This window comes from Dreissena polymorpha, chromosome 10 (genome assembly GCF_020536995.1).
Source record: "Dreissena polymorpha isolate Duluth1 chromosome 10, UMN_Dpol_1.0, whole genome shotgun sequence".
NCBI lineage: Eukaryota > Metazoa > Mollusca > Bivalvia > Myida > Dreissenidae > Dreissena > Dreissena polymorpha.
Genome location: NC_068364.1, coordinates 86,857,784 through 86,882,085, shown reverse-complemented (window position 1 = coordinate 86,882,085; position 24,302 = coordinate 86,857,784). Strand labels below are relative to the sequence as shown.

At 34.2% G+C, this 24,302-nt stretch overlaps 1 long non-coding RNA gene across 1 annotated transcript; it reads right to left on the bottom strand.

Annotated features, from left to right (window-relative positions):
• Positions 1 to 8,528: 8,528 nt before the first annotated feature.
• Positions 8,529 to 20,484, bottom strand: LOC127847575 (uncharacterized). Its single transcript, XR_008034040.1, has 4 exons — positions 20,326 to 20,484; positions 17,048 to 17,119; positions 16,259 to 16,309; positions 8,529 to 9,267 (listed from the first exon to the last, which is right to left on the bottom strand). It is a non-coding gene; the product is annotated as an uncharacterized LOC127847575 (long non-coding RNA).
• Positions 20,485 to 24,302: the final 3,818 nt, after the last annotated feature.

Below are 24,302 nucleotides of genomic sequence, written 5' to 3'. Positions count from 1 at the left end.
TTTCCGTTATTTAACGGTGAATAGGTTGTCAAATAGTGCGGGGTTAACATGTACACAATGTCTTGCTAAGCTTTTCTTTTTGAGGATATGTAGTAACAAAATGACAAACCCAATTATTTTTTAACGTTCAGTCTATCTAACGGTCACCGGGTCAAATCTTAGAAAATCCTAACAACCACAGAGGCACAATTTTAATCCAATCTTTATGAAACTTGGTCAAAATGTTTGTCTATGAAATCTGTGTTATATGAGGTAAAAAAAAACTAGGCCTAAGAGTCAAATCTTAAAAAATATTATAACCCACTGTAAATGCCACAAGTTTGATCCAATCTTCATGATACTTGGTCAATTTGCCTCATATGATACTTTGAACTAGTTCGAATCTGGGTCTTGTGGGGTCAAAAACTAGCTCACATGGTCAAATCAAAATAAAGATTTACATGAGCGTGCCACAAAAGCCTCTTCTGTGTATGCAGCAGCACGCAAACGCGCGTAAGTAAAATACGTGTTCTTCACCAGCTGGTCCGAGACTAGTAACACACTAAACATCGCAGTGGCGAAGACAGGGTTCAGAAACTTGAATGTTTTTCTAAATGAACTTAGTTTCCTTTTGAATCAGGGCCACGTTGTGAGATTTCATGTCAATAATCCACCAGTACTTTCAGTGCTTTGATCTATAAGTGGTGTCTGATTTACATTGTATTCCATGTGATCAGGGCATTGGAAAATACGTCTCCGTTAGGGATACTGTGTGTCTAATTGGTCTTTTAACTTTAATATTTATCATGACCTATAACCTAGAACGAAGTATCTGGTCAAGCGCAAGACTTATCTGGTCCCGTCATAGTTTTCATTTCTGCAAGGTAATTAAAACTTATTTTAAAAGAAATCCACAGACCACCATGGTAATATGTACGCCCTCCAGCGAGGAACTCTATTTACAAATTACAATTTACGGAAAGTAGTATACCTCTGAAAATAAAACTTCCGTTGAATTATGTCAGAACAAAAATGGAAGATGTTAAGTATAATAATTATATGTTGTAGTTTTTTACGGAAGGGGATAAAAACATTAAAAAATTCCGTCTTCAATACCTTAAAAATGGCATACTATACAAATGTTCTGGTATCCATATTTTATATCAAAGAAAATCCATTTTAAAGTTACGCAAAATATTTATAGTGAATAAAATTTAACATGTAATTTAAATGTCATCATTAATAATATGATTATGGAGTTCCTTGGTTTTGAATTTACTCTAATGACTATATTAATAGTAGTAGTAGTAATCATAATAATAATAATAATAATAATAATAATAATAATTATTATTATTATTATTATTATTATTATTATTATTATTATTATTATTATTATAATAATAAAATAATTATAATGATAATAATATTTATTATAATTATAATTTTTCTAATAATAATTATAATAATAATTTTATTATTATAATAATTATTGTTATTATTATTATTATTATTAAAAAACGAAAATAATTATAGGATTTAGGGTAAATTCAAAATTACGGAACTCCATACTACTACTACTACTACTACTACTACTACTACTAATAATAATAATAATAATATTATTATTATTATTATTATTATTATTATTATTATTATTATTTTTATCATAATCATCATCATTATCACAAGTTTGCTTATTTAATTTAATTTTTCGATGATGATTTAACATTTTAACAGTGTGAGATAATTTAATTTTATTATATAATTATATTCCAGCAACCAGAAAGTAGTTAATAATATAGCTATCTTACTTATTTGATTAAATCAAAAATATCGTATGAAACTTAAATGTAGCAAAGGTAATTTGTTCAGAAATATAATAATTATTTGAATTTAGTCCTGAAGTTGTTGGTCTTTATATAGCATATATACAAACACCCTGCAACAAGGTTTTATATCGTTGCCACATAACTAGGTTTTGTATCGACACCCCGCTATACAGGGAATGTCAGTATATATATATATATATATATATATATATATATATATATATATATATATAATAGTTTTAGTATTATTATGGCAACAAGGCACTGCAGATTTGAACAGTTCTTTATCAGTTATGCACGTTTTATGGCAACAAGGCACTGAAGATTTGAACAGTTCTTTATGAGCTATGAAAGAATAACTCTGTGTTAGTATCCATCGATATTGGGGTATTAATCAGGTTTGTATTACATCCTTGTTTTATATCGGGTTTGGTTTATATTGTCTACCCATATTTAAGGCTCAGTACCAGATGTACTGCAGCTGTATTGCGGCACTGAGAGAAGACGATTAGGACTGTATATCCAGCCTGAACAGCTGTCAGTGCTAAACAAGCCTGGTTCTCTACACAGCGGCCTGGCTCCTTTACCGGCTATTAGTGCAGTGCTTTAAGACACTTGGGAACTTTAGTTTGCTAATGGACATTTGAACATGCATATGCAACAATTTGTCCATTGTTGTGTAATGAAGACAGTGGTTTTAGTTTGTAAGTGACTCGTGGGACCAGGCTCAATGTAAAGTGTGTTTTTTATTTGTTTTCATTCTAGTATGAGAGCAGATTATTGGCAATACATTGAAGTTATGTGCAATACAAATTAAGTCGTTTCAGTCATGGGCACTTTCTTTAAATCACTTATTAAAAGATGCACTTGTAAACACTTGTAGTGCTGCAAGAGTTAAACATTCACATGGGGATATCGAAACATTCCACATAGTTCTTATTTGAGATTGATGAATATGTTTGCCTAACAGGACAAAATGATTTTGAGCTCGGCTGTTTTCAGAGAAAACCCGAGGTATTGTCATAGCCATCTCGTCGTCCGCCGTCCGCCGTCGTCGTGCTAATATCTTAACATTGGCTCTAAAATATAAGTGCTTCCAACGACAACTTTGAAACTTCATATGTAGATGCACCTTGATGAGTTCTACACGCCACACCAATTTACACCCATTTTGTGGTCACTATGTCAAAGGTCAAGGGCACTGTGGCCTCCAAAATAAATCTGACAAACTTTCATTTATTCCAAACTGCACCCGCAGCCGAGCGTTGGAACCCGTTATTCGGTGCTCTTGTTTATTTATGTCATGATGTACAGCTTTGTATAGATATAATACAACTGGTTTAATGTGTTATAATTGTCCCATTTATTTTGGGTGAAAGGAATCTAGATTTTAAAAATCCTGCTTAAGGTCAACATTGCATCCCTTTGTTAGGTATCGTATATGAATGTGGCTATACTTTCTTAAATACTAAACTTGGCAAAATGATTATAAGAAACAACATTTTAGTACAATCTCTGAGAAACTTAACACATTGACCGACTGTGTTTGTCACATACATATCAAAAACTGTTATTTCAAGATTTTAAATGTTCATTGTTAAAAGTACCGGTGCTGTTACAAATTTAACGCCACCCAAAATGTTGACAAAAAACCTTTGGCTCCAAAACCTGATTTGATTGACGATGCTGATTCAGCAGCGCGTCTAAGTTATCATAACATGAACAAAACTCTTCACAATGGCGACCTATGTAAAAGACCGAGCCAGTCCGATGGAGATTTTTCCAATCGGCATACCTTGCTGATTATCATTGATAACATTCACCTAGCAGAGTTGTCGTTCGTGCCTCAACATACAACAATGGCCGCGCACATGAGAGAATGTTGACACTCGTGTCAACACTTTCTCACAGCAATAACCGGCTTGTTTGGCTATTTAGAAACTGTCATTTAGTATATTTGAGTTATTTATTCACTAAATCTTCGCGTATGACAACGGATGTAATTCGAAGGATATATTCGATGTGTATGAAGGACTTTCTGGATCTTGACAGCTTGACACGGCAAAACTGGAATACTGGTATTTTTAGTTATCAATATAAGTCATGTTTTGCTTAATAAATTGTATTCGAGTATTTTGCGACTTATTGAATGACTATGATACCCGATATCAACATATCATAGGGGATTTGAAGATCACCAAGCTGTCCTGAAATTAAACATTGAATACAAACATTTTACTGGTTTGTACTCTTTCATCCGTCTATTTTAGTATTTTATATCATTTTAAAGTTAAATGAACTGTGTCACAGTAAAAGAGACATTAAGGCGATTGTTGCAAGTTTGGATCCAGATCAGCCTGCGGTCGCTTGAAAGCTGTTTGACAATAACACATAGTTTAATTGGATACTGATTGGACTGCGCTTTTCCTGGGACCTGGCTAAAATAATAGAACTGTCATTAATCAAATGATTTATTTCAAACAATAATCTTTTTTGTATTGTCCCTCGGGATCAATGACTCCAGTTTTTTCCTGTTGAGATTTGAATACTGCTTAATGCGATGCTAGGGTGGCGTGAGATATGTTGCACCTCCCATTATCGCTCGATTGTTCATTGTCGGCTCGGGTACTACTTGCATGTACCCAATGTACTCTTAAGTATATTTACATGTTCCCCGGGTACGGTAAATATACTAAAACGTACCCGGGAAATTTAACGCTAAATCGGTCGTTGTCGGCTATATTTTTTATTAATTATATATTCATATTGATGTCAATTTTCAGTAAAATGGCCTGTATATTTTTGGAACACATACTCAAAAAGCATGTTGATGCAGTTTTTTGTTTTAGATAATCGGTTGAGCGTTTTACGCCATCGGATTTTGGGCGGGAATACAACTCGGGAACAGTGTAATATCGACCAAGTACGATAACGTATATTTACCGCAACCGAGGAACATGTAAGTATACTTAAGAGTACCCGGTTACATGTAAGTAGTACCAGAGCCGACAATGACCAATCGAGCTCCATTATCTCTCATGAACCGACTCAATAAAACCGAATTGGCAATATTTTACTAAATTTTTGGTTTGGTTGCTCTCGAGGGATCGAACAATTTCAGAATCTTCCTAAAAGCCAAGTGGTAAAGTCTCGACTTTTATTGCAGGAGATTGCGTTGCAGGTTTGATCCCCAGAAGCGACATTGAAAACTAAATAACTTTGTTATTTAAAAGGCTGCTAAACCTGATATACTAAGATACTTTTAATTTTTTCTCACATGATGGTCATCATTTATATTATATAAAAACCCACAGCAGTAGTAAACAATTTGACAATAATTAATGAACGCATGTTTCATCTGTAATTGACATTTTGATTTTGACGTGGCCTCGATTTAAATATGTGACTTGACTTTACCAGCACTCTTGTAACAGACTGAGGTTTAAATGTACCAATGAAAATCACCTTAAACCAGATTTGCTATTATAGAAGTGTAGAACGTTTTAAGGGTGTGACAAGTAAGCACAAATTGGTCATTAACGAGAAGCCACAACTGATCTACGACTGTTTAAAACAAGGAAAATACATAGTTCATTAAAAACTAATTTCAGAAGCCACAGGGTAACAGTTTAACGTTAATGTTACCAATGTGTCAGACCAGGGCATTGATTTTGAAATCTAGGACATGCATGGTCGGGTCTTGATGAAATGAGGAAAAAAATTGTATTTTAAGTCCTTAATTGACCTGGCTATATTTCTCAAATTATTATAAGCTCAATCAGTATATTTATATCATTATTTATGCCTTGTGTATTGTAAACAAATACACAATCATGCAGTTACATGATTGCAATAAATAATAACAAAGCCACCCATACTATAAAGGTCATTGACAAAGCCTATGGTAAAAATGTGAACACAGTAAGTGTTATCGCCCTCTCGTGCCAGCAAAACAACACGTTGAAAGGTTGTCAGTTTTGACAGTTCTAATTTCACTTTCATTTTGTGATATCAAACTATTAACTATTATGTGGCTGGAAAAAAAATCTCCATTGCTTATTTAATATATTTTCTGCACACTTCTTCAAAAAACTTACATCAATACCCGATTTTCTTCGTTAATTCAAACATTCCTGACAGGCTACCGCTTTGTTAACATATTTCGCTTAAATTTAGACGGGCGTAGGTAGGACCGCATTACCGCTTCCGAAATGTGTATTCATACTATTGCCTTCGAGGTACTTATCCGATGTTTGACGGAAAGAGCCGAAAATGTGCGATTGTGGGTCAAGTTCCCCACAGGTACTACTTCCCCGTACCCCCAATTTTTGTTCCGTACCCAAAATTTGTTCCACCCAATTTCTTTCGTACCCAATTTTTTTTCGTACCCACATTTTTTCATCACACCCAAATATTTTTCGTACCAACAATTTTCTCGTACACAAAGTTTGTTTCGTACCCATTGTTTTTGTACCCAAATTTGGGTTCGTATCCAAATTATTTTTCGTACCCAAATTTTTTTTCGCATATTTTTTTCGTACCCAAACTTTTTATACCCACATTTTTTTTCGTACCAGCATACACAATTGTGGTAATGTAGATAAACTTAAATTGATGCTTTTATATCCATCCTCTTCAAAAGCATCGTCACACCAGTACTGTCAGTACTTTGATATATTTAAAACGTCTTTATAACAGATGGGGATACAAATGGTATTGGTCAACACGCTTGTTTGCAAACTTAAGAAGACAATACTTAACAAATGAAGTGTACTTATACACATAATATCTTGTTCGGTATATAATTTGATATTAATCATTCTATGCAGTGAATGCCAAATCCTATTCCTTTAGCTGTCTAAACATACCAATATTATTATCTAAATGGTTTTATTAGTGAACATGTATTGATTGATTTTTAAAACTAAGGGGGATTTAACCCTGGTTTTCTGCCTGAAAGATGACCTCTTACCGAAGTGCTGAAGTACATTGCATTTTCAATAGTATGTTATTATGCCCCCACTAGGATGGCATATAGCAGTAGGACTGTCCGTCCGTCTGAATGGCATTCCGTTTTCAGGATGTTTTTATGCAACACTTTCGGATATTGAGCTGTTTTTTGGTGAGTCCACCTACATGACTTACCAATGAAGTGTGAGTCTTATTCCATTGATTTGTTTCGAAGTTATGGGCTTGGACTAACACTTTCTCTAAAATAAACATTTACCGTCTGATTTTTTGGAACGCTTTTAAATAAAGAGCTTAATTTTGTTATGTTAGTCCACCTACATGACTTACAGTTAATGTGTGAGTTTCGTTGATATAGATTTGTTTTGTGAAATCATGGGCCTTGGACCTACCTAATTTCTCTACAATGGCTGCTGTGCGTCTCAAAGGGCAGTATGGGGAATTGTGTTTCTTTAACACCTGTCTTATTTGCGAAGTTATGGGCCTTGGACTTATAAATTGTCTCTAAAATAACCATTTTTCGGAGGGTGTTCACGAAATGCTCTCAAGTACTTCCCTGATTTCGCTTATTGTTGGTATGTGAGTCTACCTACATGACTTGCAGATGAAGAGTGTTTTGGAAGAGAAACTTGCGGTTTATATATATATATATATATATATATATATATATATATATATATATATATATATATATATATATATATATATATGAGAAAGAAATTGTTCAAACAGTGTAAAACATGAGTATCTTATACCCTAGCGCTTTCGACTACGTCTTCTTAAGGGGTGTATTCAGATATGATACTTATCTGTATACACCCCCGAAGGCGTATAGTCGAAAGCGCTAGGGTATAAGATACTCATGTTTTACACTGTTTGAACAATTTCTTTCTCATATATATACTTATTTCTTATTGTTCTTGTATCCTCATGGGATCCAGTGTTTTTGAAAGTATATTCGTTGGTGTTTCATTATATTTCTCAACCATATATATACATATATATATATATATATATATATATATATATATATATATATATATATATATATATACTTAAAATTATGAAAGAGAGGTTATTTTTCAGGTTGTAGGAAACATCGGTACTACAAACAACCACGTTAATGGTATACTTTGTACAAAATTCGGGTTCCTCAAAGTATAATAGAAATTAAATTTATTATATAACAAGTAATTCTAAACAAGAAATAGTATACATTGACCGTATTATAAGCACAATTTATGTTAATAAATATCACTGCGTTATTGCCTACCTGTATACAGTCTGACTTTTTAGTTTGTGTTTTCTTCCCAGGTGGTTGGCTTATTAAACATAATGCATTTTGTAAGAGAAATATACGGTTTTCTATAGAAATATATTCATTCCTTCCCCCATAGAGTCCCGAAAGACAGCGCTGAGTGGAAGTCAATGATTTACTACTTAAATGTAGCGAACAATCTTATTGTGGACGAATGCAGTGCCACTGACTGACATGCAATATTCAGTAAATGCAACCGTATGTTTATTTTATTTGAGAAGAAAGAACATCAAACAGTGTCTGTTACGCTTTTTTTTAAAGGTAAACATTTCAAACTGTTAGGAACACGCGTTTGCACAAATAATAGAGCACATAGTTATTTTTCGATATCTATATAACCAGGGCTTTCACTTACAGCTTTGATAGGTAAGCCAAAATGCATCTTCACCCATACGCATAACAAGAACAATAAATTAACTAAAATATCGACATTCTCGTGTACATACAATTTATTGCTCTTTAACGGAAAAGAGAACAATTATATACAACTGGTATAATCGAACACTATTAAGCATAGCACATACGCAAACATGTTATAAGAAAATTCCGAAATCTAAGTACATTTTGAAATGTCATAAACACCACTTCCACAGCTTAACAATTGAATTGTAAATTATGTTTTTAACCGACATCATCATTATCATCAAAATCATCAGGATGATCATCAATTAGCACAAGTGGCAGTAGGATTACATGTTCGAATAGATAAGCTGCAAATCGTTGGTTCCTCGTGCCCCATGCACCTGTTATATATAGCAACTCGATTAGAGCATAAACGCTTAGATTATCGGTGTTTTGCATACGCAGTACGACTGGTTCGTTAGGTCGCATTTGTTGGTTACAATAATGTGTAACGTCGCGTTGGTTGGCACTCCGTTGCATTATTATCGTTGGTGGTTGTTCTATATTATTAATTCTCATTAATTTCTTTTCGATAGAATAGAATAATGTAATTGTTTCAAATACGATAAAACAATGATCATCATCAAATATTTCTCTAACAGCAGGATCTTCTATTTCTCTAAATAACCGTACGCTTGTAATAGGTTCATCTCTTCCAACGTCATCTATTAGCCTAGCCAAACGCGGCGTACCTCGATAATATCTCCTTCCATCCTGGTGGTCATTATAGCTTACAAAGATGATATTCCAGAGCATGTTGTCTAAAGCCTAAAAAGAATGATCTTCAAATTATGTTTACTACATTGGTAAGTGTACTAGTGCAAATTACATGTTCAACTTTAAACATAGGCTCCATTTAATAAACATGGAAGTGGAAGAATCGCTCATATGTAATAATTTAATCACATTTATTGCAACACATGTTGTCGTAATAAGGCATAATATGGTGTTTACAAATTTAACATAATTTAATGGAGAAAGAGGAGAGGATAATAACTAGATTTAAATGTTCCACTAAATTTGTGATAAATAATAGGGCCTGTAAAATATACAATTGGGTCTGAAAGGCCCAGAGTCGCTCACCTGCGATAAAAAGAAATGTCCTGTTGTTTGCAACCCAAGATATCAATGGAATAAATGTTCTTACCAAGTTTCATGAATAATGAACAAAAAAGGCCCCCCCTGGCGGCCATGTTTTTCAACAGATCTGAATCATTTCTGAACTCGTCCAAGATATAATTGGGACAAATCTTCTGACAAAATTGCTTAAAGATCCGACAATAAATATGGCCTCTACAGTGTTAAAAGGGCAAATATGCATGACGCACAACCCTTACCCTAACCCACGCACAACGGAAGACATACAAATGGCAAAAGGTAATCACAAATGTTCACCATGAGCAAAACATATTATGCTCATAAAGATTGTCACCATGTTTGAAGATGATATTATTAAAACTAATTGAGTAAACTAAATCAGGATATTATAACAACATTTTTACTCAGCAAGTGTCATTCATATTGAACTAAAAATGTTACTAAAAGTATTCACAATGCTTCACTATAAACACCCCCCTTGAGAGCCTTGTTTTTAAACAAACAAGAACTATTTTCAGACTCACCTTTCAATTATCAATAAATCCGTTTTAAAACAGAAATCTGTGATAATCACACATACAAAATTCAGACGTCATCAATAAACTGTGTGCCTCAAAAATTATATCCTTTCTTATATATGGTGCTTCACATCAAAGAAATAGAAGAACAAGGTATCAAGTATCTGATCTAAAAATAAAACAACAAGGTTCCTTCAGAGATGTGTATTGATTTATGATCAGGCAGCTGATAAGGGTCAGTTGGAGTAATTAAGTGTGCATTCATGATTGGAATTTAAACAATTCAAGCTATGAAACCTTTTTTTTTCCCTTAATTTATTTTCTGCGAAATAAATACCATTACATTAAAATTGGAAACATGCCCGCTCCCTGGTGGCCATGTTTTTCAACCAACCCAAACCATTTTCAAACTTGTCCAAGATATAATTAGGATGAATCTTCTGACAAAGATTTATGAAGATCGAACGATAAATGCGACCTCAGAGTGTTTACAAAAGCCATACGTAGCCATATAAGAAATAAATGCCCCGATCCCTGGTGGCCATGTTTTTCATGCAACCGGAACCATTTTCAAACATGTCCAAGGTATTATTGGGACAAATCTTCTGACCAAGTTTCATAATGATCGGACTATAAATGTGGCCTCTAAAGTGTTAACAAGGTTTTACTATAGATATATAAGGAAAAATGCCCCGCCCCCTTAGTGGCCATGTTTTCAACCAACCGGAACCATTTTCAAACTATTCCAATATATCACTTGGACAAAACTTCTGATTAAGTTTCATGAAGATTAGACACTAAATGTGGCCTCTAGAGTGTTAACAATATTTACTAATAAAAACAATAAATGGCCATAAAAGAAAAAGTTCCCCGCTCCTGGTGGCCATGTTTTCAAAGCAACCGGAACCATTTTAAACTGGTCCAAGATATCATTGGGAAAAATCTTCAGACCAAGTTTTATGATGATTGGAAAGTAAATGTGGCCTCTAGAGTGTAGACAAGGTTTGACTATAGCCATATAAAGAAAAATGCCCCGCTCCCTGGCGGCCATGTTTTTCAACCAACTGGCATCATTTTCAAACTCTTCCAAGATATTATTGGGATGAATCTTGTGACCAAGTTTCTTATAGATTGAATAAATATGGCCTCTAGAGTGTTACCAATGTTTTACTTAGCCATAAATAGCCATATGCGGATAAATGCACCACACCTTGGCATCCGTGTTTTTCAAGCAAACATAACCATTTTCGAAATCACCCAATATATCATAAAGACCAATCACCTGAACATATTTCATGAAGATTGAACAATAAATATAGGCTCTAGTGTGTTAAAAAGTCATCTATTTACGCCGCTTCCCGGTGGCCAAGGCGAAACAAAGGCGATCGCAAAAGCTCACCATGAGCACATTATGCTCAGGTGAGATAAAAATGCCCTGCCTCCTTGGTGGCCATGTCTTTCAACCAACCGGAATCATTTTCGAACTTGTCCAAGATATTATTGGAAAAAATCTTCTGATGATCGGAAATTAAATTGTTGCCTCTTATGTGTTAACAAGGTTTTACTAAAGCCATATAAGGATTAATGCCCCGCCTACTAGCGGATGTATTTTTTAACTAACTGTCATCATTTTGGTACTCGTCCAAGATATTATTGGGATTATTCTTCGAACCAAGTTTCAAGAAGATCCGACAATAAATGTGGTGTCTAGAGGGTTAACAAGGTTTTACTATAGCCATATATAGATTTAAGGAAAACATCCCGGCCCCTTGGCAGCCATGTTTTCCAAGCAAACGTAACCATTTTCGAAATCATCCAAGATATCATTTAGACCAATCTTCTTACCAAATTTCATGAAGATTGGACAATAAATGTGGCCTTTACAGTGTTAACAAGATTTAAGTATAGCTATATAAGGAAAATGCCCCGCCCCCTTGGCGGCCATGTTTTTCAACCAACGGGAACCATTTTCAAACTAATCCAAGATATCATTGAGACAAATCTTCTTACCCAGTTTCATTAATAGAGGGAAATAAATGTGGCCTCTAGAGTGTTTACAAGGTTTTTCTTAAAGCAATATATAGCCATATCAGGAAAAATGCTCCGCCCCACTTGTGGCCATGTTTTAAAAACAACCGGAACCATCTTCGAACCTTTCCAAGAAATCAATGGGACTTATTTTCTGACGAAGTTCCATTATGATCGGAAAATAAATGTGGCCTCTAAAGTGTTAACAAGGTTTTACTATTGTCATATAAGAAAAAATGCCCCGCTCCCTGGCGACCATATTGTTATAAAAAACTGGCATCATTTTCGTACTCTTCCAAGATATAATTGGGTTGAATCTACTGACCAAGTTTCAAGAAGTTCCGACGATAAATGTGGCCTTAAGAGGGTTAACAAGGTTTTACTATAGTCATACATAGCCATATATGTAAAAATGCCCCGCACCTTGGCAGCCATTTTTTTTCAAGCAAACGTTATCATTTTCAAACTCATCCAAGATATCAAATAGACCAATCTTCTGACAAAATTTCATTAAGATTGGACAATACATGTGGCATCTAGAGTGTTAACAAGGAAAATAGTGACGCCGCACAACGGACGACGGAAAACGGCGATCACAAAAGCTCACCATGAGCACATTGTGCTCAGGTGAGCTAATAAAAATAAATCAACATTGAACCGACACATTGCCTTAAATACACTTAATGTATAGACTACAAACAATACTATATGACAGGATGCGCGGGCTGCATCTAAGAATACTCAGTTTCGCATTGTTCTTCAATGTTATAAAACTAAGTCTGTCCCTAAAATTGGTATTTAGATAAACAAAGCATATGTGTCAAGCTCATGTCAATTTGCGAGATATACTTATCACTGCAGTTATGCTCTTTTGTTGTTGTTTTATTTTTTGTATTGCTTTGTAAGTAGATATGTAGATAGTCCTAGATTTAAACAAGAGCATCGCCTAGCGGGGCAGACCGCTAATCTATTTTTCTTTTTAAAGGTGAAGGGACCTATCTCAGTACTTCAATCATTGACATGGTCATTTATTACATAATCTTTCAAAATAAGAAAAAAATTGAAAACAGTTTGTTTTTTTTTTTTGGGGGGGGGGGGGGCGATTTTTGGGTGAGATTAATGGACGGTCTTTCAAAAATAAAATAATATAAATAAACATTTGTGTTGGTTTACCCATGTTTCAAAAAAAAATTGCGGGGCGGGGTTGGGGGTTGAGAGGGGGTATAGTGTGAGGGTGTAGTTATTTATTAGATGATCTTTCGAAAATAAGAAAAATTGGAAAAAAACATTTTTTTTGAGGGGGGAGAGATATTCTGGGGTGGGGCTTGGGGGATCATTTTGGTGGAGTCTATTGTGGTTTGTCAGGTAAGTGTTGATTTGTCAAAGTATGAATACAATCTGATCATCAATAAAGAAGTTATGGCAATTTTAGCAATACTTAATAATACTTTAGAAGTAAAGAGGATCTAAACACAAAATATAACTAAATATTTAAAGTTACTAAGTAAAAAAAGAGTTATGCAACTTGTCCTCTACAGTCCCCTTATAATAGTTAGTTTTGAAGTCTGAAAGCAAAAGCTATGATACTTTAGGAGTAAAATGGACCAATACACAAACCTTTACTAATTTTTCAATTTTCTAAGAATAAAGGGACCATAATTCTGTTAAAATTGTTATTATTATTATTATTATTAATTGACATGACGCCTTATCAGTGATCGCTCCGCCCACTTAATCACGTGGCTCAGCGGGAAGAAAACCTAGACAAGCTAACACAAATATGGCTTCTTTGCCTAAAGACTGCATATAGATTTACGCGATATTCCGGATGATTTTATGGACTTGTTTAACACCATATTACACTTGTAAGGGGGGTTGATGCCATTTAGTTATTCTGCAAATGCAAAAAATATACGATTAAAGAGAACATCAGTTATTAATAACGGGTAAATCGGTACATTAAACACGCTTTTAAACGCTTGCGCGCTTACCGAAATCGAACCCGTTATTACGTGTAATGGTGGTATTTGCAATAAATTAACACTTCACCGGTATTTACCCGTGTTATTTACAAAATTATTACCGAAATATTCCCCCCTACCCGTGTATTTGACACGAAATATCGATTTATAACTGGGAATTCGGTGAAATTTTACGCGCTTTCTGACGCCGGGTGGGTTCCTCAATCCCACATGTTATTGCGTATAAAAGTGATATAAATCATATTAAACATTGCTTATAGGGCATTTATCAACACAGTAAGTTTGGACATTGTCTGATATAAATTAGCGTTGTACGAAATGGAATACGGTCAGGCTATTATAAATTAATAAGGCTACCAATATCAGACGCTCCCGCAGGTACCGACTTCCCCGAAGTTACCGCATTTATTGGTTAACTAATATCAGTAATAATAACTCTTTTACAATAGCATTTATCGATACGTCTTTATTAAAATAATAACAAAATGGTTTACACTTGTTTCTGACACACACAGAAACGCGATTTTGAACGGAGATTTCGTAAAGTTACACGAATTGGGTACCAAAATTCTCAATTATTTTACATGCACACGTGACATAATAAATATAAAATAATGCTTAGTTATTGCTTATATGACATTTCAAGTTTGTGAAATAAATTAATGTTCTATAAAGGGGATCTCGGTAATTCTTGAAGCTTCCACTCGCGCATGCCTTTATCCATCTCTTACACTTCTCAAGATCTTTGTTCGGCTTTGGAAACGAAATAAATTCAATGTCACCAACTAATCTGTCAGAATATCGATTGTCCGAGTTACATAATCCCCATTGACACCGTTTAACCATTTTTAATCGTTTTTTAAGAGGAGAACAAAAGAAACTCGGAATCAAAGTGAACCTAAATAATTTTTTTTATGTAGCTTGTCTAGAAAATGGCGGACAGGTCGTTGCTAACGAGTGCGCCCGATTAATCGATCGCTGATTGGTGGATCAATTCTAGTGGGCGGAGCGATCATAGATAAGGCGTCATGTCAATTATTAATTATTGATTTATAATAATAATAATAATTCTGTTCAAATGCCAGTCAGAGTAACATAACTTTGCCTGCAAAGTCCCCTTAGGATAGTTAGTAAGAGTTGCAAGTATAAAAGCAATAGCTTTGATACTTTAGGAATGAAGTGGACCTTAACACAAAATTTAACCAAATTTTTAATTGTTTAAGTATAAAAAGAGCACATAATTGTGTCAAAATGCCAGCAAAAGTTATCAAATTTTGCCTGCCCAGTCCCTTCATGATAGTAAGTAAGTGTATAGAGTTTGAATGCAATAGCTTTGATACTTTATGAAAAAAGTGTATCAAAACACAAAAATTAACTGAACACCGACGCCGATGCCGACGCACAGGTGATAACAAGAGCTTTTTTTTTCAAAAAATAGATGAGCTAATAAAATAATTATGAAACACTTGAGCTCTGGAAAATAAGGCGAAAGGCATGTGCGTAAATTGGTTTCCCAAAAAAGCATGTGCAGTCCGCACAATCTGATCAGGGATGACACTTTCCGCCTTAAATGGATTTTTGCTCAGAGGAGATACTCTTCAAGCAATACCAATAAAAGCCGAAAGTGTTGTCCTTGATTTGCTGGTATGGACTGCATATGCTTATTTGGGACAATTTTTTTTACAGAGACTACCTCATTTATATTGTTTTTTAGACAATGTTATAAACATCTATCATCAGCAATATTTATTTAAATTTCTTAGAAGCTAATAAGATGTTAAGAATTGATTAAAGGCCAACACATAAGGACCTTATATACAAGTTTAGCATAAAAACAATATTTTTAGAAGCATCTCAAGTCCACGGCATGTTAGACATATGCAAAAAGTGTACTTGCATCAAATTACAAGATGCCAAAAAACCTCACCAGTCTTTTTTATTTTAAACATCTTTACATTTTATTTTTTTACTGATAAAATAGTTATTAACAGTGCCAACAGTTTTTTCCCCAAGAGGCAAGAGTTGAACAAAAGTTCAAGAACCGAACACAGAGCCATACAGGCCATTGGCATGTAATTTCACAGAAAATCAGCATAAAGAAGGAAGTCACATCAGACTCTACGTGTAACAAACCTGTCTTCTGCGAGTCTGTGGTATGTGTGCTATGATACTGTCTATCCTGCCCTGTGAAACAAACATAGCAAACCTTGTTAGTGTTACTAACCTTAGAAATATTTAGTCAAGGTCAAATTCAACTTTCAAGGTACAGTTCCCTCATAATAGTAAAAAAGTATTGATTCCATGAAAATGCCAGCCAGAGTTATATAACTTTGCCTGCCTAGTGCCCTAATGATAGTATGTAAGTGTAGCAAGTTTGAATGCAACAGCATTGAAACTTTAGAAAAATGGACCTTAACACAAAACTTACCAACATTTTCGATTTTCTAAGTATAAAAGGGGCCATATTTCTGTGAAAATGCCAGTCAAAGTTACATTACTTTGCCTGCACAGTCCCCTAATGATAGTTAGTAAGTGTTGCAAGTACGAAAGCAATATCTTTAATACTAAAGGAATAAAGTGGACCTAAACACAAACCGTAACAAATGTTTCAATTTTCTAAGTATAAAAGGGGCCATAATTCTGTCGAAATGCCAGTCAGAGTTACATAACTTTGCCTGTTCACTCGCCTAATGATTGTTAGTTAGCGTTGCAAGTATGAAAGCAATAGCCATGATTCTTAAGGAATAAATGGACCTAAACACAAACTTAACACATTTTTAATTTTCTAATAATAAAAAGGGCCCTGCCCAGGCCCCTCATGACAGAATGTAAGTGTAGCAAGTTTGAATGAAACAGCATTGATACTTTATGAGAAAATCAGCATAAAGAAGGAAGTCACACCAGACTCTACGTGTAACCCACCTGTCTTCTGCGAAGCTGTAGGTCATGAATACGCCCAGAAAACCATGTCGCTATGATACTGACTATGCTGCCCTGTGAAACAAACATAGCAAACCTTGTTAGTGTTACTAACCTTAGAAATATTTAGTCAAGGTCAAATTCAAATTTCAAGGTACAGTTCCCTCATAATAGTAAGAAAGTATTGATTCCATGAAAATGCCAGCCAGAGTTATATAACTTTGCCTGCCTAGTCCCCTAATGATAGTATGTAAGTGTAGCAAGTTTGAATGCAACAGCATTGAAACTTTAGAAAAATGGACCTTAACACAAAACTTACCAACATTTTCGATTTTCTAAGTATAAAAGGGGCCATATTTCTGTGAAAATGCCAGTCAAAGTTACATTACTTTGCCTGCACAGTCCCCTTATGATAGTTAGTAAGTGTTGCAAGTACGAAAGCAATATCATTGATACTTAAGGAATAAAGTGGACCTAATCACAAACCGTAACAAATGTTTCAATTTTCTTAGTATAAAAGGAGCCATAATTCTGTCGAAATGCCAGTCAGAGTTACATAAATTTGCCTGTTCAGTCGCCTTATGATAGTTAGTAAGTGTTGCAAATATGAAAGCAATAGCTTTGATACTTTAGGAATTAAATGGACCTTAACACAAAACTTAACAACATATTTAATTTTCTAATAATAAAAAGGGCCCTGCCCAGGCCCCTCATGATAGTAAGTAAGTGTGCCAAGTTTGAATGCAATAGCTTTGATACTTTATGAGAAAAGTGGGCCTTAACACAAAACTTAACCTAAACACAAAACTTAACCTTACTCCGACACTGAAGCTCAGGTGATGACAATAGCTCATAATTGTTTAAAACAATAGATGAGCTAATAAAACGTATCGATTGGCATATTATATATGCAGATTTGTTCTCAAAAATAACAAAGTAGATTTGCAAGTTTATAAACATGAGATAATGACCCTTAAAACCTCGGAGTCGTTTGCTACAAAATAATAAATACTGATTATGTTTGTCTTTGAATTTGGTGCTATGTGTTACCATTCCAAAGTACCGTCGTTCACGTAAACTGCGAATAACTATCCACTGGTTCTACGGTTATACTAAAAGAGATCTGAAATAAAAGCATAACCAGCGTCTTCATTATTATACAATAACAAGAGAGTCATGATGGCTTTTGGTTGATAAACCCAGATAAACAATAACTTGTAATTTCGTTAGACACCCGAATGTGACCTACTAAAGAGGACATTAGTGCGAACAAAATGCAGACAAGGAAGACAATTAGACGGAATAACTCCTTCAAAGTTGTATAAAGTATGTTTTTGAATAAATTGTTTTATTTGTATTCAGCCACGTTCTGCCTCTTCTTTCTGATGGCGGTATTTAGATTTGCCCTCGCCCTTCCTTTCGTCGGTCATTTCGTCCCTCTGATAATTGTGTCAGGCGTAACTATATTGCGGGCCCAATATTAAAAAGCGTGTGGTCTTGCGCACCTAAATATTATGCTTGGTGTTTTTAAATCAACGGAGTTATGGCCATTTCAGTTACATCTGTTTTATATTTGCCGCATGAGACTGATAACGTTTGGTGATCAAAGGATGACATATTAACCAGCATGCAAACTTAAACATCTGTATAGTTTGGTTCCTATTTTATTCCGATTTGTTCGCGCGTAAGCCTTAACATATTGCTGGTGGCTGGAAGACACCTTGCAAACATGCTATCCAGCATGTCAGATAGCGCAGCTAAATATTTACTTTAAAATTTTGGCCGAAATGGTTGTTTTAAGTCAAACAAGATGTGTTTGTTAAACACTATGTCCCCCCCCCATGTATTTGAACTTTGACCTTGAAGGATGACCTTGAAATTTCACCACTCAAAATGTGAAGCGATATGAGATATACATTCATGCCAAATATGAAGTTGCTATCTTCAATATTGCAAACGCTTTGGCAAATGTTAAAGTTGAAAGAACCAACAAACCATCAAACCAACAAAGCAACCAACAAACCAACAGACAGGGCAAAAACAATATGTCCCCCAGTATATACCAGGGGACATAAAAATGGGTATTGGAGTGGCATTTGATGAAAAATGTATGTGCATAAGATAGTTTTGACCGCAGACTTTTGACAGAATTAATCAAATACATGTATAAGATGTTAATTTCTATAATCGCTAGCGCATAGTTTATGTCAAATTATTAAACATAATGGTGTGATTATTCTAGCAATTATTGTCAAAAACAACAACGGTCTTAGATCTCAAAAAGACGGTAGTTATGGTAATAATATATATTGTGTTCACCAGCATACTCATTTTTCAACTTGTATTTATTAACGTTTTCAAACCATGCTCTCACATTAATTGTGTGTGGAAATCAAGTATTTTGCATACTATTGTGTAGAAATATCGTTTCTTTAAAAAAGAAGCACTCACTTATAGTAACATTCTGTAGATTCATCATTGGGGCTGTCCAAAACACAATTTTAAGCCTTTTGCATTAGTTAATTTTAAATTTGCATGCATCATTGTACTCCAAAATACTCACATTTGTTTCAATAAAACACAATCACGAAACAGAGGAATACATCGCAATAATATTTTTTAAATGCATACATGTTATATGTGGTTTACCAGTAAGACGAATTACTCAGACACATAACTAAAACTGTTGGAGTGCTTTCTTTCGATTGGCAGATGTTTAAGTACGAAAATGAATTGTGCTAGTAATGAAACAATCTCTCATAACGCTTAGTATGAAAACAATATCAAATGCCTAATATTTACTTATGAATATCATATTATGCAGTAGCAGGTAACACTCGTTGTTACGTATGAAAACGTGAAAACAATCCATTTACAATCAATGAATATATATACTAAACAAATGACACGAGTAAGCATTGAAGATTGAGAATGATTCATTTCGCTCTTCGAACATAAGTTTTATAATAATAATATAAACCTGTAATTAAACCTATATTAAGACTGTTTTTTAAGCATTGCCAAGTGAACGTATCTGTATTCATAACAACCCGAGTAAATTCATTCTTAATATATTATATAAATTGTATACACAAATAACGCCAATGCGTAATATGTTTGAATAAAGCACATACTACTACAAAAGGAATTAATAATCATTCAAGGTTAGTACACATTTGCTAACTTTCTACAGTAAACGTGTCATTATACGCATTTCAAACTTACTCAAGTTTATAACATTTAAAAAGTAAATTACCTAAGTTATTATCAAAACACCTTACCTACGAAACATCCGTTTAACAGACTGCACAAAAGTGATTACATTTATTCAATGAAACTTGTTTTATCTATTAAATCATGACCCAAATGCACATGGTATCCGGCCTGGCAGACTGCTTGTTTGTAATACTTTAAAGGGCAGTGAAGTACAAAGACTAATTTGTGCAGACGATGTTCGTGCATGAGTCAGTGTTTGGTTAACAGATGCCATCAATTGACGAGATGCTGATAAACATATGGTAGGATATCCGCTGAGAAGTAGTGTTATAAGTGGATATTTATGTTAGTTTGCAAATTTGTCTATACACTGTCTTAAATCTATTGCTCCAAATAATGTACATGCTATTTCGAATTCATCTCTCAAGTGAGAGAACAGAGGCAATTCGAAAGGTTCAAGTTGTTTCCCTTAATAAACTAGCTACATGCTCAAGCTACATTTAACATTTCGATTCTAATTACTATCAAGTTATAGAAATCAGCCACCATCTTGAGCCTGAATTATTTCATGCGCTCAAGTGATAAGACGAAGGCATGCTATTTAGCTTAGTATTGAAATAAAACAGGATTATGGTCACAAGTTTCCCGGAAATTGCGTATATCTTAAGGAATCAAAATTTATTAAGTGACAAATGACGATAATAACAATCAATTAACGTTTACAGTACCGCCCCTTTTAAAAAATGCATATAAGATGGATTATTATTGGCAGTTGTGGCAATCAGTATTTTATTTCTTAAGTTCGTAAATCCAGACAGTTTCATCTTATGCTTAAAAATCGAATATTCGAATATTTTGGGATAATGAAAACTTATATTCAATTATTGGTTCAGTATTCGAATCATCTCTAATAATTAAAACGAGATGTGTTTGTGAAAAACTTTGACCCCCAATATATTTGACTCTTGACCTTGAAGGATGACCTTGACCTTTCACCACTCAAAATGTGAAGCTCCATGAGATACAAATGCATGCCAAATATGAAGTTGCTATCTGCAATATTGCATAAGTTATGGCAAATATTACAGTTTTACGCACAACAAACCAACAAACAAACCAACAGACAGGCAAAAACAAAATGTCCCCCAGAATATACTGGGGACATAAGAAACATAAAAAGAATATTTAGCCTTGATTCCTATGTCTTCAATGATAATATATATATATATTTCGGTTGCATCTTTCTATGGTATCGATCCCAATGGACATTCCTAGCCGTCACTGGATGTATTTAATGATTTACATATGTGCCGGTCAAGAACCTGCAATCATATGTGTCAAAATAAGCGCTTTTGCTGAAAGCTTTTTGTGTATTGAATAAAGTGTGTATTATTAAAAACGAAAGCTAATTGCACGATATACTTTCATAAAGCTCCCCTTACAGTTGCTGTTCTGAGAATTATTGAATATCGTAAACAGAAACACTATATGAATGTTGTATATTGAACAAAGTTAAATTTAAACTAGTGTGCTCGTTGGTTGGAATTACACACGATCAAACATAAATACTAACACATTGTTATCCAAGTCCAAACAGCGTAAGACACGTTTATCGCGTTTATAAGCAAAAAAAGCTGATAGCTCACAAATGAATAAATGACCAGATATAACAAAGAAAATGCTTCATTTCAATGTTTAAACTTCGAAAACTTGACATAGACACATCGATTTTTTAATTATGTTCGAAGAAATGCATCATAAGCGTCTGCTTGGAAAGTATCTCATGAACATTAAAACCAAGTACTTCGACAATACATCCAAATACATTTTCGTTCCTCCTTGAAAATGTGTATCAACCTGTGCACTGTTTATGCCTTAATAAAGACCGTTTGGTTATGTTTATGCACAGCACATTAATACAATAATACGAAGTATGTTTGTTAAGACAAAACATATGCAGAAAATTCAAAACTCTTAGAATAGTCGTTGTTGTATTCCAAAGGCTTACAGAAATATATATTAATTATATTATATTTGCAAATGAAAATAAGCTCACGGTCAAACAGATTGCGCCTTATCGTCATTTCTGAGTTGCTGAAATGTATATTCAGTTTATAAATAAAAAAGAATTCACAGTCGTTCCCATCTTGAACACCAAAACCAAAAGGTGATTCTTCATTGAAGATATCAATTGAACGGACTATGGCTTCGAACAATTCGCAGTTGTTAGAGACTATGCGGTCTTATCCATTTTATGGCATGAAACGATGTTAACTTCTAACTGGTCTAAAATGGTAAAATATATTGAATCTTCGTCATGTAGAATGCAAATTGACAGGAACGTTTTTTTGTTGCGAAATTGACGTCATCTGGTACTTGGGACTTGTACTTGTACGGCTCATTTCCGTCAAGTCTCTTAATGTTTTTAATTATATGATAGTGTATCTCAAGACATGCAAACGGAAGGACGAGCAAATACGTAGAATGGTAGTCTGTTTCCAATAGTCTCTCCACCCCAATTACCTCATACGGTGTATACGGACATGACTTGCTAGGTCTTACGTATAATCTTTGGTATTGAATATGAACTGCCATTGTGTATTGTCTGGGTCCTGTTAATGCAATACAAATCACCAAGTCGTCGCAATCAATCATGTCTATGAGGCGTCGCACTGCCCGGATGTACTCAACGGCTACAATAAATATGAGAGAGATACACTAGGTTTGAATGGACTGAATTCATTAACGGACAAGCCTTCGAATAATCGAAATGTATGCCGTCGGGGATACCAATGGCCATTTCATAAAGGCTATAAAGGGAGTTGTTTTCCAAAATATTATGCAGAAGGGAGGCGAGTACAAGTTTGAAAACTAGCATTTCTTCTAAGTGTTGCTTAATATGTTCGTACCGTTATAACATGCGTTAAACGGAAAGTACAACGAATTGCCCAACAAGTGTGAGGTAATCTAACTGGCTAGAATTAAAAGTCTACTTAAGGGAGCTTATGGTTGGATTATACACTTCTACAGACACCAACTTGTATACGTACATAAAACCAATTTCACAAGCAAACAGTACTCTACATAATATCACATTAATTTTATAAAGCTAACTGAGAACAATACAATAGCAGAAATCCATCAGTACCAAGCTTTGCATTGTTTACAAAAAAGAACGATCAACAACTAACCTAATATGGTGTTCAGTTGTTTTTAATTAATCTAATTTTTTAAACATTGAACAAAATTTCTCAATTGTCCCGCAAAACCTCAACGTTTGACGAAACATTGATTAATCGCAATTCCATTACAGTAATGACAAAACAAAATCCAAGATGATGAATTTTATTAATAAAAGCACCTTGAAAAGTGTGGATGTATGGCCTCGCTTTTGCTATTTTAGTTGCCGGGACCAGTCACATATACGGCTGAGAAAAATAGTCTAAAGTTTCAACACACTAGGACAACGCTTTTCCTTATATGTTAGTTTTGTCATTTTAATATTTCCAAAAATGAAAGGCTATGAACGGCTATGCAGATTGCTAAAAAACAGTGGAATATTTTAAAGAATGCAGAAATATGTTCAACAAGAAAATCAAAACACATCTGTGTATACCACATATAAAATATTACAATTAAATTTTATAATTACCAACTGATTTAAGCTGGGCAATAAATTGCGTATAGATTTTAGCTTTATTCTTAGAATGAAAGGCTACCTCCATAGCGGTTGTCACTGTTCTTACATGTAAAATAATCAAATATCAATTGTATTTTAAATGCATCTTATAGGTTACTATATAATATATATATATAACTTTTACCATAATTACTCTTGCTTTTTGGTTAGTAAAAAATAATAAGGGTATGTTACGATCCACTATCTTTATGGCATTCATCTGTCGTGTTTTTACCGACATCAGGGTATTAATACGTGTGATTTGCAAGCAGAATTACGCAGAATGACGCAACTCGGAAAATTAAGAGTCGTTAATTATTTTGAAAATCCGGATGTCGGAAAAAATGAGCCACACAAAACAAA